The sequence below is a fragment of the Desmodus rotundus genome, chromosome X, assembly GCF_022682495.2.
Source record: "Desmodus rotundus isolate HL8 chromosome X, HLdesRot8A.1, whole genome shotgun sequence".
Taxonomy (NCBI): Eukaryota; Metazoa; Chordata; class Mammalia; order Chiroptera; family Phyllostomidae; genus Desmodus; species Desmodus rotundus.
Window position 1 is genome coordinate 17,690,286 of NC_071400.1, and position 17,000 is coordinate 17,707,285.

At 36.7% G+C, this 17,000-nt stretch overlaps 1 non-coding gene across 1 annotated transcript; it reads right to left on the reverse strand.

The window, feature by feature from the left end:
- Positions 1-8,021: 8,021 nt before the first annotated feature.
- LOC112310949 (small nucleolar RNA SNORA48) lies at positions 8,022-8,157 on the reverse strand. Its single transcript, XR_002975446.2, has one exon. It is a non-coding gene; the product is annotated as a small nucleolar RNA SNORA48 (small nucleolar RNA).
- Between the last annotated feature and the right edge of the window lie 8,843 nt (positions 8,158-17,000).

Sequence of the window (17,000 nt, forward strand, 5' to 3'; positions counted from 1 at the left end):
GAAGTGCAATATCTCAAAAGTAGTGAAAGAAAAAAAAGTCAGCCTAGACTTTTTGCCCAGGAAATGTATCTTTCAAAACGGAGGCAAAACAAAGACTTATTCAAATACAAAAAAGCTGAAAGAATTAGTCACCAGAAGACCTGAACTCCAAGAAAAGTTAAAAGAAATCCTTCAGTCCTGCAACAGGATGAAAACCTGGATCTGCACAAAGGAACGCAGAGCACTGGAAATAGTAAACATGTGAGTTGGTATAATGACTTTTTTTCTTATTTAAATCTCTTTAAAGACAGTCAACAGTCTAAAGCAAAAATGACCAATATTTTGTGGATTTATAACATGTAAAAATAAAGCATGACAAAAATAGCATAAATTTGGAAGGGAAGAAATAGAAACATGATATTGCAAGGTTCCTATACTATGTGAGTGTCATGTATCACTTGGAAGCAGAATCTAATAAGTAAAGCATGTATACAGATTGTTCTCACTTTGCTTGGTTGCAATATGCAAACTTCAGTCACCACTCTTAAGTTAAACAACACCAGTTACTGCATAAAGTAGACTTTGCTGCTAGCTCTTCAGTGCACAGATAACTACATAAGTAACAGATGTGCATCACGATCAATTACCAATCACAACGCTTTTTTCACAGTTTGTTGGCAATCGGTCACTTCACAGCTGTTACTGAGTTCATGCACAGACAGCAAAGTATGTACTTGTGTTGATTCCATGAAACCCAGTGATAAATCCGAGTGATATTTTTAAAAAATGAGTAAGAGAAAGAGAGAATTGGCCAACCATTCTTTTGCACGTAAGCATCCAGATGTCCCAAAATTATTTGTTAAAGAGATTATTCTTTCTTCTTTGAATGTCTTGGCACCCTTTATGAAAAACCAATTGACTGTCAATTTGAGGATTTATTTCTGTGCACTTTCAGTTCTGTTTCATGGATCTATATGTCTATTTTTGTGCCAGTACCACAGTCTTGATTACTGTAGCTCTGTAGTAAGTTTTGAAGTTGAAATATGTGAGTCCTTCAACTTTGTTCTTCTTCAAGGTTTTTGGCTGTTTTGATCCCCTTGAATTTTCGTGTTAATTTTAGGGTGAACTTATCAATTTCTACAGAAAAGCTCGATGAGATTGTTTTATCCTCATCTGAGGACATTATTTCATTGCTTTTAGAGCAAGAAGGGAGAGAGGTAGGGAGAGAGAGAAATATCAATGCTAGATAGAAACATGGATTGGTTGCCTCCTGTATGCACCAGAACCAGGGACCGTATATGCCCGGACCAGATATCAAACTCACAACCGAGTATGTGCTCTGACTGGGAATTGAACCCACAAAGTTTCGGTTATGAGACGACACTCCAACAAGCTGAGCCACACTGTCCAGGGCAGTAGCCGAGATTTTTATAGGAATTGTCTTGAATCTATAGATCAAATTGGGTTGTATACTATTTTATGGTATATAGTTTCTCCAGGTTTTTCCTTTCAACTTCTTGCTTCATTATGTTTTTAATATTTCTCAGTAAATAACTTCACTGGTTGTACTTTTCTGACAATCTTTGTTCATTTTAGCTACTTAAATATTTGGGTTAAATCTACCACCTTATTTTTGTACTATAAGTCCCTCTTTTCCAAGTTTCTTTCCCTTCTCTCTCACCTTTTCTTATTCCACACTTTCTTGCTCCTCTGATTTCAGTTTATGTCCTCTGATTTTATTTTTAAATGGTTATCCCTCAGACTGCAATTGGAAAACACAAAAATTTGAGACTAATCAATACTCTTTTTGTAGACAGCATAAGAAACTTTAAATACTAGATTCATTTACTGCTCCTCTCAATTTGCATTAACATTGTGTTTTAATTCTATATATTTATATACTTTAACCCTGTAAGACTTATTTACTTTTTTATACAATTAATATTTATTTAGGTTTATCCATATATATTTCACATGCTTTGCTCTTCTCTCCTACCTGCATCCCTGGCATCTGAGGTAATTTTTAAAAATTTATTTTTAGAGAGAGGGGAAAGGAGGGAGAAAGGGAGGGAAAGAAACATCAATGTGTGGTTGCCTCTCACCCACCGCCACCCAGGGACCTGGCTCACAACCCAGACGTGTGCCCCGACTGGGAATCAAACCAGCGACCTCCCAGTGTGCAGGCTGGCACTCAATCCACTGAGCCACATCAGGCAGGGATGAGATAATTTTTATTCTACCATTGGAATGTCCTTTACGGAGCTTCTACCGGTGGTATGTTTTCTCATTATATTTCACCCTCTTTCATGAAAGATACTTTTGCAAGTCATAAAATTACAGATTGGTAATTATTTTCTGTTGGCACATTAAAGCTATCATTCAACTGTCTTTTTGCTCCAATGTTCCTATTGGGAATTAGCTGTCAGCTGTCTAGTATCTCTCCTTTCTTTGAAAGTAATCTGACTTTTCTCTTTGGATGCTCTACTCTGGTGTTTCTTCTCAGTTCTGAAAGCTCTCAACTATTTCCTCTGTCCCCTTTCCTTCTGGAAATCTGATTTGCACCTGAGTCTATCACTCTAAGTTCCAAGTTTATTTCTTGTTTGCTTTCTTCTATCTTTTTTCAGAAAAAAAATCTTTACCTACTAGATATTATATTATATAACTTGATTTGAAACTTACCAAATAATAGCAAAGCCTGGCCAGAAAATCATTTTGTACCCTCTTTCACACACAGTAGTCCCGCACTTACTGACAGTTTCGCTTCTGCAGTTTCAGTTACCCATGGTTAACCATGGCCCTAAAATATTGAATGGAAAATTCCAGAAACAAACAATTTATAAGTTTTAAATTGCCTGCTATTCTGAGTAACATGATGAAGCCTCTCACCATTCTACCCCGTCCCACCTGAATGTCAATCATGCTTTTGTCCAGCTTACCCATGGTGTATATGCTACCCACCCATTAGTCACTCAGTAGCTGTCTTGTCTATCAAATCAGCTATTTCTGTTCAAGTAACACACGCTTTACTTAATAATGGCCCCAAGTGCAAATGTAATGATGCTGGCAGTTTGAATATACCAAAGAGAAGCCATAAGTACTTCCTTTAAGTGAAAAGGTGAAAATTTACAATAAGGCAAGAAAAAATCATGCTTAGGCTGCTAAGATGTAGGGTAAGAACAAATCTTCTACCTGTGAAATTGCACAATTTATACATTAAACTTTATCATAGGTATGTATGTATAAGAAAAATATAGTATGTGTAGGGTTCAGTTCTGTTGTTTCAGGCATTTACTGGGGGTCTTGGAACTTATGCTCCAGGGTTAAAGGGGGGCTACTATATTCTATCTCTTTGTCTTTCTGTGCTGATGTTTATATTTTTCAACTTTCCTATAAGTTTTATTTAATCTTTATTGCATTTTCCATTACCATTTAGTCCCCTTATACCCCCTGCCTCCCATCAATCACCACAATGTTATATGTGTCCATGAGTCCTTTTTCCTTTTTTGCTCGATCCCTCCACCCAACAACCTCCCCCGCCACTAGCTGTCACCTGCTCTCCATCTATGAGTCTGTCCTCATTCTCCTTGTTAGTTCAGTGTGTTCATTAAATTCCACATATGAGTGAAATCATATGGTATTTGTCTTTCTCTGACTGGGTTATTTCATTTAGCATAATGTTCTCCAGGTCCATCCGTGCTGTCACAAAAGGTAAAATTTTTCTTCTTTTTTACATCTATGTAGTATTCCATTGTGTAAATGTCCCATAGTTTTTTTTTTATCCACTCATCTATTGATGGACAGTTGGGCTGCTTCCATATCTTGGCAATTGTAAATAAGTCTGAAATGAACATAGGGGTGCTTATGTTCTTTCGAATTCGTGTTTTGGGTTCCTTCAGATATTTTCCCAGAACTGGGATCACTGGGTCAAAAGGCATTTCCATTTTTAATTTTTCAAGGTATCTCCATAGTGCTTTCCACAGTGGCTGCACCAGTCTGCATTCCCACCAACAGTGGAAAAGGATTCACCTACTTCACATCCTTGCCAGGACTTGTTTGTTGATTCATTGATGATAGCCATTCTGACAGGTGTAAGATGGCATCCCATTGTGGTTTTAATAAGCATTTCTCTGATGATTACTGATGTTGAGACTCTTTTCATATGTCTATTGCCCATCTGTATGTCCTCTTTGGAGAAGTGTCTGTTCAGGTCCCTTGCCCATTTTTTAATTGGCTTATTGGTTTTTTGTTGCTGTTGAGTTTTGTAAGTACTTTATAAATTTCGTATATTAACCCCTTATCAGATGTATTAGCAAATATGTCCTCCCATTCTGTGGGTTGTCTTTTTATTTTGTTGGTGATTCTTTTGCTGTGCAAAAACTTTTTAGTTTGATGCAGTCTCATTTGTTTATTTTTTCTTTTGTTTCCCTTGCCTAGGGAGATATAACCAATAAAAAGTGGCTACAAGCAATGCCCGAGATTTTGCTGCCTATGTTTTCTTCTAGGATTTTTATGGTTTGAGGTCTAACATTGAAGTCTTTGATCTATTTTGAATATATTCTTTTTTTAAACTTTCTTTTTTAAAGATTTTATTTGTTTGTTTGTTTAGAGAGGGCAAGTGGGGAGAAAGAAGGGGAAAACATCAATGTGCGGTTGCTTCTCACACGCCTGCAACTGGGGACCCGGCCTGGAACCCAGGCATGTGCTCTGACTGAGAATCAAACTGGCGACCCTTTGATTCGCAGACCAGCACTCAATCCACTGAGCCACAGCAGCTAAGGCTGGAATTTATTCTTGTGTGTGGTATAAGAAGGTGGTCTAGCTTCATTTTTTTTACACCCATCTGTCCAATTTTCCCATCACCATTTATGGAATAAACTATCTTTAGTACATTGTATGTGCTTGCTTCCTCAGTTGAATATTAATTGACTATAAAGGTGTGGGTTTATTTCTGGGCTGTCTGTTCGGTTCCATTGATCTGTGTGTCTGTTTTTATGCCAGAACCATGCTGTTGTGACTACTGTGGCCTTATAGTATAGTTTGATATTAGGTAGCGTGATTCCTCTAACTTTGTTCTACTTTCTCAGGATCACTGTTGCAATATGGGCCCTTTTGTGGTTCCTTATACATTTTTGAAATATTTGTTGTAGTTCTGTGAAATACGCCATTGGAATTTTAATAGGAATTTTGTTGAATCTATAGGATGCTTTGGGTAGTATGGGCATTTTAATAATGTTAATTCTTTCAGCCCATCAACACAGTACATGCTTCCACTTATTTGTATCTTCTTCAATTCCTTTCTTCAGTGTCTTATAATTTTCTGTCTACAGGTCTTTTACATCCTTGGTTAGGTTTATTCCTACATATTTTACTCTTTTTGAAGCAATTATAAATGAAATTATTTCTTAATTTCCCTTTATGTTAGTTTGTTATTGGCATATAAAAATGCACCTGATTTCTGGATATTAATTTTTATCCTTCTACTTTGCTAAATTCATTTATAAGTTCTAGTAGTTTCTTGATGAAATCTTTGGGGTTTTATATGTACAGTATCATGTCATCTGTAAATAAAGACGGTCTTACTTCTTCCTTTCCAATTTGGATGCCTTTTGTTTCTTGTTCTTGTGCAATTGCTGTGGCTAGGATTCCAGTACTAAGTTGAATAAGAGAGAGGAAAGCTGACATCCCTGTCTTGTTCCCGATCTTAAGGGGAACACTTCTATTTTTTGCACATTGAGTATGATGCTGGCAGTGGGTTTGTCATATATGGCCTTTATTATGTTTAGATATGTTCCCTCTATTACCACTTTGCTGAGAGTTTTTATCATAAATGGGTGCTGGATTTTATCAAATGCTTTTTCTGCATCTCTTGATATGATCATGCCGTTTTTATCCATCATTTTGTTTATGTGGTAAGTCACTTATTAATTTCTGAATGTTGTACCAACCTTGCATTCCTGGAATAAATCCCACTTGATCATAGTGTATAATCTTTTTGATGCATTGCTGTATTCAGTTTGCTACTATTTTCTTGGGGGTTTTAGCATATATTTTCTCAGGGACACTGACCTATAATTTTCTCTTTTTGAAGTGTCTTTATCTGATTTTGGAATTAGGATAATGCTGGTCTCGTAAAATGAGTTTGGGAGGCTTCCCTCCTCTTGAATTTTATGAAGTAGTTTGAAAAGGAGAGGTTTTAGTTCTTCTCAAAATGTTTGGTAAAATTCAAAGCCCTGGCTGATGTAGCTTAGTGGATCGAGTGCAGGCCTGTGAACCAAAGGGTTGCTGGTTCCATTCCCAGTTAGGGAACATGCCTGGGTTGTGGGCCAGGTCCCCAGTAGGGGGCATGCGAGAGGCAACAACACATTGATATTTCTCTCCTCTTTCTCTTTCCCTTCCTCTCTCAAAATAAATTTTAAAAAATGTTTGGTAAAATTCACATGTGAAACCATCTGGTCCAGGGCTTTTTTTTGTTGGGAGTTTTTTTGATTCTGCTTCAGTTTCACTAGATGTGACCTGGCTGTTCAAATTCTCTGATTCTTCCTGATATAGTTTTGGAAGAGTGTTTGTTTTTAGGAACTTATCCATTTAGTCCAGGTTGTCCAGTTTGTTGGCATGTCGTTTTTTATAATATTTTCTTGCAATCCTTTGTATTTCTTTGGTGTCAGGTGTTATTTCTCCTCTTTCATTTCTGATTTCTGATCTTATTTGGATCCTTTACCTTTTTTTCTTGATGAGACTGGTTAAAGGTTTGTCAATCTTGTTTATCTTTCAAAGAACTAGCTCCTGGATTCATTGATCTTCTGTATCATTCTTTTAGACTCGATTTCATTTACGTCTGCTCTGATCTTTATTATTTCCTTCCTTCTACTCCCTTTGGGCTTTGTTGTTCATTTTCAAGTACCTTTAAGTGTAAAGTTAGATTCTTTATTTGAGCTTCTTGGGGTTTTTTGAGATAGGCCTGTAATGCTATGAATTTCCCTGTTAGGATTGCTGTCACAGTGTCTCACAGATTTTGGATTGCTATGTCCTCATTTTCACTTGTTTCAAGCTATCTTTTGATTTCTTCCTTGATGTCATTGTTGACCCATTCATTATTTAATAACATGTTATTTAGCTACCATATCTTTGTGTGTTTTTCAATGTTCTTCTTGTGATTGATTTCTATATTCACAGAATTGTAGTCAAAAAGGTGCTTGATATAATTTCAATCTTCTTAAATTCATTGAAACTCATTTTGTGTCCTAACATGTGGTCTATCCTAAGAAACATTCCATGTGCACTTGAAAAGTCTGTATATTCTACTGCTTTGGGGTGAAATGTCCTGAAGACATCAGTTAAGTCCATTTGATCTAGTGCGTCACTTAAGGCTGCTGTCTCCTTGTTGATTTTCTGCCTGGAAGATCTATCCAGCAAATTCAACCGAGTGTTAAAATCCTTGACTACGACTGTATTTCTGTCAATTTCTCCTTTTATGTCCATCAAGGTTTCCTTCATGTATATAGGTGCCCCTATGTTGGGTGGGTAAATGTTTACTAGGGTATATGCTCTTGTTGGATTGTTCCCTTTATCATCATGTAATGTCTTTCTTTGTCTCTTACTATAGCCTTGGTTTTAAAGTCTATTCTGTCAGATATAGGTACTGCTACCCCAGCTTTTTTATTTTCCATTCACATGAAATATCTTTCTCCATTCCTTTACGTTTAGTCTGTGTGTATCTTTCTATCTGAGATGGGTCTCTTGGAGACAGCATATATAAGGATCTTTTTTCCTTATCCATTCAGCTACCCTCTGTCTTTTGGTGGTAGCATTTAAGCTATTTACATTTGTGGTGGTTATTGATACATATGTATGTAGTGCCATTTTATCGTTAGACTGTTTTTCTTTGTTTTCTTTTTCTTTTTCTCTTTCTTTCTTTTGTTTTTCTTCTTCTTATAGCAAGCCCTTTAACATTTGTTGCTTGTGCTGGTTTGGTGTTAAGAAAGTCCTTTAGCTTTTCCTTGTCTAGGAAGCTCCTTTGATGTTATTTATTTATTTATTTATTTACATGTGTCCAAGGCATGAACCAGGCATGGGCACAGACCAAAAGCCAACCTGGGATAAACAAGGAGTTACTTTGTCCCTGGCTGATATGAGACAAGCACCACCAAGCCAGGTGCAGCTCTACCCAGATCAGGGACAGTCTCCTTCGATTTTAACTGATAGCCTTGCTGAGTAAAGTAGCCTTGCTTGTAGGTCCTTTCTTGTGATTACCTTGAATATTTCACACCACTCCCTTCTGGCCTGAAATGTTTTTGATGAGTAATCAGATGACAGTCTAGTTGGTGCTGTCTTGTAGGTAACTACCTGCTTTTCTCTTGCGACTTTTAGGATTCTCTCCTTGTCTTTAAGGCTTGTCATTTTAATTAAGATGTGTCTCAGTGTAGACCTCTTTGGGTCCAACTTGTTCGGGACTCTCTGAGCTTTCTGGACTTGTGTGTCTTTTTCCTTCACCAGTTTAGGGAAGATTTCAGTCATTATTTCTTCAAATAGGTTCTTGATCCCTTGCTCACTCTCTTCTCCTTCTGGTATTCCCATGATACTGATGTTGTTATTTTTCATGTTGTCCAAAATGTTTCTTAAGCTCTCCCCTTTTTTAAAACTTCTTTTTTCTTTTTGCTGCTCTGTCTGGGTGTTTTTTCTACCTCGTATTCTAAATCACTGATTCAAGCCTCTGCTTCATCTAACTTGTTTATTCCTTCCAGTGTATTATATACTTCAGATATTGCATTCTTATTACTGACTGGTTCTTTTTTATTATTTCTATGTCTTTTTTTGTGCTGTTGAGTATCATTATAATCATTTCTCTAAACTCTCTATTTGATAAATTGCTTGCCTCCATTTCATCTAGTTCTTCTTCTGGAGAATTCTCTTGTTCCGCCCCATCCTGCTTTGCACAACCAAGGAAATTCTCCTTTGTAGTCATATGGGTCATATGCGAGAACGGTTGAGAAAGCAAGTTAACTTCTCCTTCTGTGTGGGTTTAATCATTTTGGGCACCAATCAAATGGGAAAAGGACTTCTATTAGACTTTCCACTTTTAGTTGGTTGCTGGACTTATGACTTTTACCCCATCTTTTGGGTGGCTTTTGCAAAGCTGAAATCCTCAAACTCTTCAAATTCAACAAAAATCTTCAGGACAAAGCTGATGTCCTTACTTCACTTCTTTATGTTCTCACAGTCCCTTAAGTTTTATCCTGATAATTCCTTACCTTACAAATCTTCAAAGCTTTAAATAGATGTTTTCTTATCTGTTAACCATTACTTTTTGTTTTTAGCAGTGATGACATGCCTGAAACAGAAAACCTATACTCCCTCTTTGGTCTACTTGAACATAGCTTCTGGATCCACTAAAACTCCTTTTACAGAGGTCAGAAAAGATCACTACATTGCCATACCTATTTGACATAGTTTTCATTCCTATCTAATTCAGCCTGCCCACAGTTTCTGACACACCTGATTATTTCTTTTCTCTTGGAACCAGTTTCTGGCTTTCATAGCACCTCACTTTTCTCTACAACTCTTCAATGACTATTCCTCAGGGCTCAAGTCTGAGTCTTCTCATTTCTACATTTCTTCTGCCACCATTCTCCTTAATCTACAAATATCTTTTTCCTATATTATTTTAATAGCCCCCTCATTGAATGTCCTCTGCCCACTCTTCTCTCCAACCAATCCATTCTCTCCACAGCAACCAGAGTGATTTTTAAAAATGAAAATTATATCATGTCATTTTGCCTGTGTCAAATATTTCTTTTTCAAACTTTTTAGTTGTTTATTTATTTTAGAGAGAGGGGGAGGGAGGGAGAACGAGAAGGAGAGAAACATCAATGTGTGGTTGCCTCTCACGTGGCCCACAGTGGGGACCTGGCCTGCAACCCAGGCATGCACCCTGACTGGGAACTGAACGAGTGACCCTTTGGTTCACAGCCTGGGCCTAATCCACTAAGCCACACCAGCCAGGGCCAAATTTTTCAAAGTATAGCATTTGAACCTTAGATAAATTGCAAACTATTTAACGTTGCCCACAAAACAGTAAGATCCAACTCCTGTCTATATATCCATAATTGTTCTCTTATATATTACTATAGACAAACTGACCTTTTTTCAGTTCCATAACATGTCATTCTTTCCCACCTCAGATCTATGACACTTGTTGCTCCCTCTTCCTGGGATATTGTTTCCATGCTTTTTGCATGATTTACTCCTACTATTTTAGTTTACTATAACTGTCACTCTCTGAGACTTTCTCTGGCCAACTAATCCAATGACATCCTGTTAGTTTATTTTAGAAAATTTATCATAATTTGTTATTAAATGTTTATTATAAATTTATTTATTTAAGTTCTGGCCCTACAATTATCAGTAAATACCAGGAATGTGGAAGCCCAATTTGCTATCTTCCCACTCTATGCCCAGGACTTCCTTAGTGCAGTGTTTGGCACATAGTGAGAGTCCAAGAAGCAAATGCTAAATCATTGATTTTTTTTATCCCTTTAAGGACACCTACACGAAAAGTACAATTGTAATTAGAAATTGCATGTCAATCACAGATTTGGAACCAAGGGGCATGAGTTACATGACAAAAATACTCATAGAGCCCTGATGAGGGTGGTCAGTTGGTTGTGCACAGAATGAAAGGTCGCCAGTTTGATTCCCAGTCAGGGCACATGCCTAAGTTGCAGCTTCTGTCCCACATCGATCTTTCTCTCCCTCTGTTTGTTCCTCCCTTCCCTTCCCTCTAAAATTAAATAAATAAAAAATTTTTAAAGGTATTGTCTTTAAAAACAATATTCATAGAGATTATGCTAAATAAGATATATGTATGAATAGACCTATAATGCTTAAATTCATATAGCCTAGAGTACTTTACCCTGATTATTGTTATTTATCCTTTATTTAAAACAAATAAATAATCATCTACAAATAGCATATGTTTCTCATGTTGGTTTGCAATTTTATTTTTTGGCACTCTGAAAAAATTTCTCCACAGATGAGACATAATACACAGTGTTTAAGTTCCTTTGGTTAGTCCATAATGTTAATTTATTATTCATTTATTCATTTGAAAATATTAATTGAGCCTTATTTGATTCCAGGATCTATTCTACCACTGAGGACACAATAATAAAATAAACAAAATCACTATCCTTATGGCTTTTATATCTATATGATCAAACAGAAAAGAAAGAAGTAAAACATATAGAATAGTAGATACTGATATATGCTACAGTGAAGAACAGAGTACAGGGATACGGAATGGGGGAATATAGTTTAGGCCTCTTCTTAGTAGAATTTATATCCCGTTTAATTCTTAGTAGAATTTTGCATTCGAAAAGGTTTAAGGTAGATATTATTTGTAGAACCTAATTATCACAAATACAATAATAACATTTATACAAGGAGAAACTCTCAACGCAAATTTTATAAAAAACACACTTCCTTTCCTATAGTAGTAAGACAGGCAGAGAACTAACTGCTCAGGCTTTAAGTCACTGACAAGCTATCACAGCCTGGGATAAGGTCTCCAAATATGCAGCAGCTAGGAGGGTAAGAGGCTGAAAGCAGGAATGGAAATTTCAGGAAGAAAGACATGAGGAGCCAAGAAAGAAAGCAGACTTTTTGCTGGTGATATGAACCCCATGTGGACAGGCAGTTCTCCATATTCAATCGCTACTTGGTTGTCTTTTCTTTCTCCAGCTAGAACTGTGTCTGACCACGATCTCTCCCTTTTGGCATATTATAGTTGTATAACTTTCCCCTTGTTATTCTACTTCCAAAACAAATATTTAATTCTGGGAGCTTTTCTGATAAACTTAATTGTCAGTAACATAAGGAAATGTCAGACAAAGACTCACTATTATCCCTAAAATTTATATAAAGGAATGCAGCTATCCAGGACACTACTGTGGATCCCTTTTATATTTTACATTAATAACTGGGATTAAGGCAGGACCCTGGATAAAAAAATCAAGAATATAAAATATTAGTAAAAGCTTTCAAATGGCATCCCTAGTACCATACTAATGATTGGACCAGTAAAGGATTGTATTTTCAAAAAATGGAACTGGAATATTTTATATCCATATGTAAAATGATATTTTATCTCTATTTTCACATCATATACAAATATTAACTCCAAATGTGTCACAGACCTAGACTAAATATAGTCTTAAAATTTTATAATTTATGAAACAAAACTTTGGAGAAAATCTTTTTTGACCTTAAATGAAGCAGAAAAGTGCATTCATGAGAGAATAAATTTATAAATTGGACTTCATCAAAATCTAAAACTTCTGCTCTTCAATGGGCACTGTTCGCAAAATGCAAACACAAGACACTGGGAGAAAATAATCACAGATCTTATATCTGATAAAGGACTTGTACGCACACTATGTAGAACTCTTACAGTTCGATAATAAAAAGGACAAGTAATCCAATTAAGAAAAAAAAGACAAGATTTGAACAGATACTTTGTTATGGGAAGACAGACTGTCCAGAGCTCTGTGGAGTCTCCTCCAGTGGCCAAGACAGCGGCAGGGGGAGGTTCTTACACTGAGCGCATGAAAAGCTAGCAAGACAATTGCATAGAGAAAAAAGTCCTCCCTCAATCTGGTACCAAGGGAAGGCAGAGGCATGCACCACAGAAGTTCAAATTGGTGCAGGGAAAGTTCTAGACCAAAGAGGCCTACCAGTCTAGCCTGGGGGAAGAAGGGATTGGTTGGGAGGTAGACCTATCTGAAGCCTGTGAAAGTTTGGGAAGTTAATTGGTCATATTGAGAAAGTACTTGGTCTGTCCCACACCCAAGCTAATATAATCCCAGGGGAACAAAGAAATTGCTTTCTTTTCTTGCTCGTGACCTGCACTCACACAGGGCACTTGCCTGTTCTCTCCATAGGCCATGTGGCCTACAGGAGGGAGCTTCTCTCTCTTGTTCACCTGATGATGCATTTGCCAGTGTGTTCGCATTCTCTCTTGCCCGGGGACATGTGGATCATGTGGCTCCAGCAGCCACATGACCCATGGCCATGCTGGCTTCACACATACGCTCCAGAATGGAATCTGAAATGGACAACAGCCAGAAATAAGCTAAGCTTTCTGGTTGGGGACTAAAACCACTTAGCAGCTACCTGCAGGTTCCAAAGAACTGTAGTTTGAAATGGAGCAGGAACTCTGGTCACTGGCTTTTATCTTGATCTTGCTGTGGAGATGGACTTTGAGACAAGAGTCCTCCATTCTCCCAGCTTGCACAGATTATGAATGAAACCTCTTTTCCTTTTGCACAAGCAACTGCCTCAGAAGTTTGTCTTTTCTGGTGGCAGGCAGCCAAACCTCCATTTTTTGCTTCAGTTACAACTTTACCAAAGAAGATGTATGGATGACAAATAAGCACATGGAAAGGATGCTCAATATAATTAGTTATTAATGAAATGAAAGTTAAAGCCACAATGAGATACCACTGTATACCTATTAGATGACAAAAATTAAAAAGAATGATTATAGCAAATGGTGTCTGGGATACAGAAGAACTGGAACTCTTGTACACTGATCATAAGAATAGAAAATGGTACAAGCACTTTGGGAAAAATTGCCAGTTTTATTTTATTTTTAAGTATATTTTATTGATTATGCTATTACAGTTGTCCCATTTTTTCTCCCCTTCATTCCCTTCCACCCTTCACCCCCTCCCACCAGCATTCCCCACTCCTTAGTTCATGTCCATGGGATGTACATATAAATTCTTTGGCTTCTACATTAACTATACTATTCTTAACTTCTCCCTGTCTACTTTGTAGCTACCATTTATGCTTCTTATTCCCTGTACCTTTCCCACCAATTCTCCCCCCTCCCTCCCCACTGAAAACCCTCCATGTGATCTCCATTTCTCTCGTTCTATTCCTGTTCTAGTTGTTTGCTGATTTTTTGTTTTTACTTTTTAGGTTTAGTTGGTGATAGTTGTGAGTTTGTTGTAATTTTACTGTTCCTATTTTTGATCAACTTCTTTTTCTTAGATAAGTCCCTTTAACATTTCATATAATAAGGACTTGGTAATGATGAACTCCTTTAACTTGATCTTATCTGGGAAGCACTTTATCTACCCTTCCATGCTAAATGATAGCTTTGCTGGTCTTCACTTTTTCTTCTATTTTGCGACCATACTCAACCATTTCTGTGAGCATCCTGATTACCAGTGTTTTGAACTGTGCATCTGAAACATTGGCTATTTCTGCCTTGCTTAGTTCTTTTACTGGAGTTTTGATCTATTCTTTCATTTGGGCCATATTTCTTTGTCTCAGTGCAGCTGTTAGTTTGTAAGGGGTGGAGCCTTAGTTATTCATCAGAGCTGGGTGACCCATGTCACTGTGTTGGGGCACGGTCTGGTTGAATGTTTCTTCTTTAACTCCTTGGTTGTCAGACTTCCATACAGTTCAATTTTCTGGCAGTTCCAGTTATTTTTTGTTCTTAAATTTGTTGTCCTTCTTTTGCTTGTGCAAAGAGGCAAAGTGTATCTACCTATGACTTCATCTTGTCTGGCCTCCTTATTTTATTTTTTTTTAAATTAAGCTGTAACTGACATACCACTAATTTGAGGTATATGACATGATTCAATATTTGTATATATTGCAAAATGTTCACTGCAGTTAGACTGCTTAACATCTGTCTCCAGGCATATTTGCAGATTTTTTTTCTGATGATAAATCTTGGCAATTTCTTAAAAAGCTTGATCTATACCTACTATATGATCCAGCCATTCTACTTCTAGGTACCTATTCAAGAGACGAAAGCATATGCCCATTCGAAGACTTGTACATGGATATTTACAGTAGCTTTATTTGTGATAGCCAAAAGCTGAAACCAACTCACATGTCCTTTCATGGGTAGATAACAAATTCTGGTACATTCATACAATGTAATATTATTCAATAATAAAAAGGAAAGGACTTTTGTTACGTACAACAATATGAAGTAATCTCAAAATAATTATCCTGAATGAAAGAAAAACCCAGACTAAGTTACTATATATTCCATGATTCCACTTATATAATATTCCAGAGAAATGCAAACTCATCCATAGTGACATAAAGCAGGCCAGAGATTTTCAAGGGATTGAGGGTAAGGGAGGGAGAACTAAAAAGGGGCACCAGGAAACTTTCAACGATGATGGATATGTTCTCTATCTTCATGGTGGTGATGGTTTCATGGGTTTATACATGTGGCAATAATTATCAAATGATACAGTTTTAATATGTACAGTTATGCCTCAATAAAGCTATTGATAAAGTATTTTTAAAGGTTGCGACTAGAAGATGAATAACTTCTTGAGAGCTAATGTAAAGCACAGTGATTGTAGTCAACAATACTGTATTATATACTTCAGAGTTGCTAAGAGACTAGACCTTAAATGTTCTCATCACAAAAAGAAATGGTAATTATATGATGTAGGTGTTAGCTAACACTAGGGTGGCCATCATATTGTAATATATGAATATGTCAACTCAACCTGTTGTACACCTTAGACTTACACAATATCATATGCTTTATATCTTAATAAAAATAAGATAAAGTAAAACGAAGGAAAAGACGAGAAATAAAGACACTGAGCAGCCCTGACTGGCGTGGCTCGGCTCAGTGGATTGAGCACTGGCCTGCAAACCAAAGGGTCACTGGTTCGATTCCCAGTCAGGGCACATGCCTGGGTTGCAGGCCAGGTCCCCAACAAGGGGCACATGAGAGACAACCACACATTGATGTTTCTCTCCCTCTCTTTCTCACTCCCTTCCCCTCTCTAAAATAAATAAATAAAATCTTTAAAAAAAGACATTGCGCATTACGGAGAGAATGAGCGGAGATGGTAGGATGAGATACTGTTAAAATCTCTAGGGAGGGGATATGTAAGTTTTGGGAACAAAACATCTGTTGCATTGTCATGATTTATTTGCAGTTACAAAATTTATTTTTAAATTTCAAATTGCACTTAAGGAGGATATGGCCTTTTTAGCTGTATCAAAAGAGAGGCACAGGTTTTTAAAAAATAATTTTTAATTCTGATGTAAGGACATTTTTTGATCACTTTTTAGTGAGAGAAGAAAGGAAGAAGGGAAAGAGGCACAGGTTTTAAAAGGTTACAAAATTAATACATTTTCTTTTCAGAGAACTTTTTCAGCATTTCTTTTTCTATTGTTTTGGATGCATATGCATGGATTTTTAGTGATTTTATTTATTTATTTCTAGAAAGAGGGGAAGGGAGGGACAAAGAGAGGGAGAGAAACATCAGTGGGTTGCCTCTCGCACACCTCCAAACGGAGACCTGGCCTGCAACCCCGGCAGGTGCCCTGGGGAGTCCTTTGCTGTGCGGAACAACCCCCAACCAACTGAACCACACTGGTCAGGGCAGTGTGGATATTTTTTTCTAAGTCAAGCAACAAAATAAGATAGAAATGAAAAGCCTTCCTCTGTCCTTGTCCCACCCTAATCTTGTCCCTAGCAATTGCCATTATTAGTAGCCCCTTCAGGATTCATCCCCAAATTTTCTACAATATACAAGCAGAGAGAGACATTTTGTTTATTTTTGTTTTGTTTGGACAACAATGAGATCTCTCTAAGCATAGAGTCCAATACTAATAGCTCTCTTTTATTCTTTTTAGCAGCTGCATGTTATTCTATTGTTTGATGTACCTTAATTTATTAAACTAGTCACTTATTCGTGTATAGTTAAGATCTTTCTATATGTTTAGTATTTCAATATTGCAATGAATATTCTTTTTTTTTTTCTTTTTTTTTTTTTTTTCTTGAGGACATACTTTATTCTTAATACTTTACTAAGAACTGGATATATAAACATGGAACAAAATCCCTGTACTCCAGTTTTTTATGGACTAGTAAGAAAGATGCATGCAGTAGTTACCATATAATGTGTAAATGTTTTTTTTTTTTTTTTAAATTTTTTTTATATATTCTTTTTTAAAGATTTTATTTACTTTTA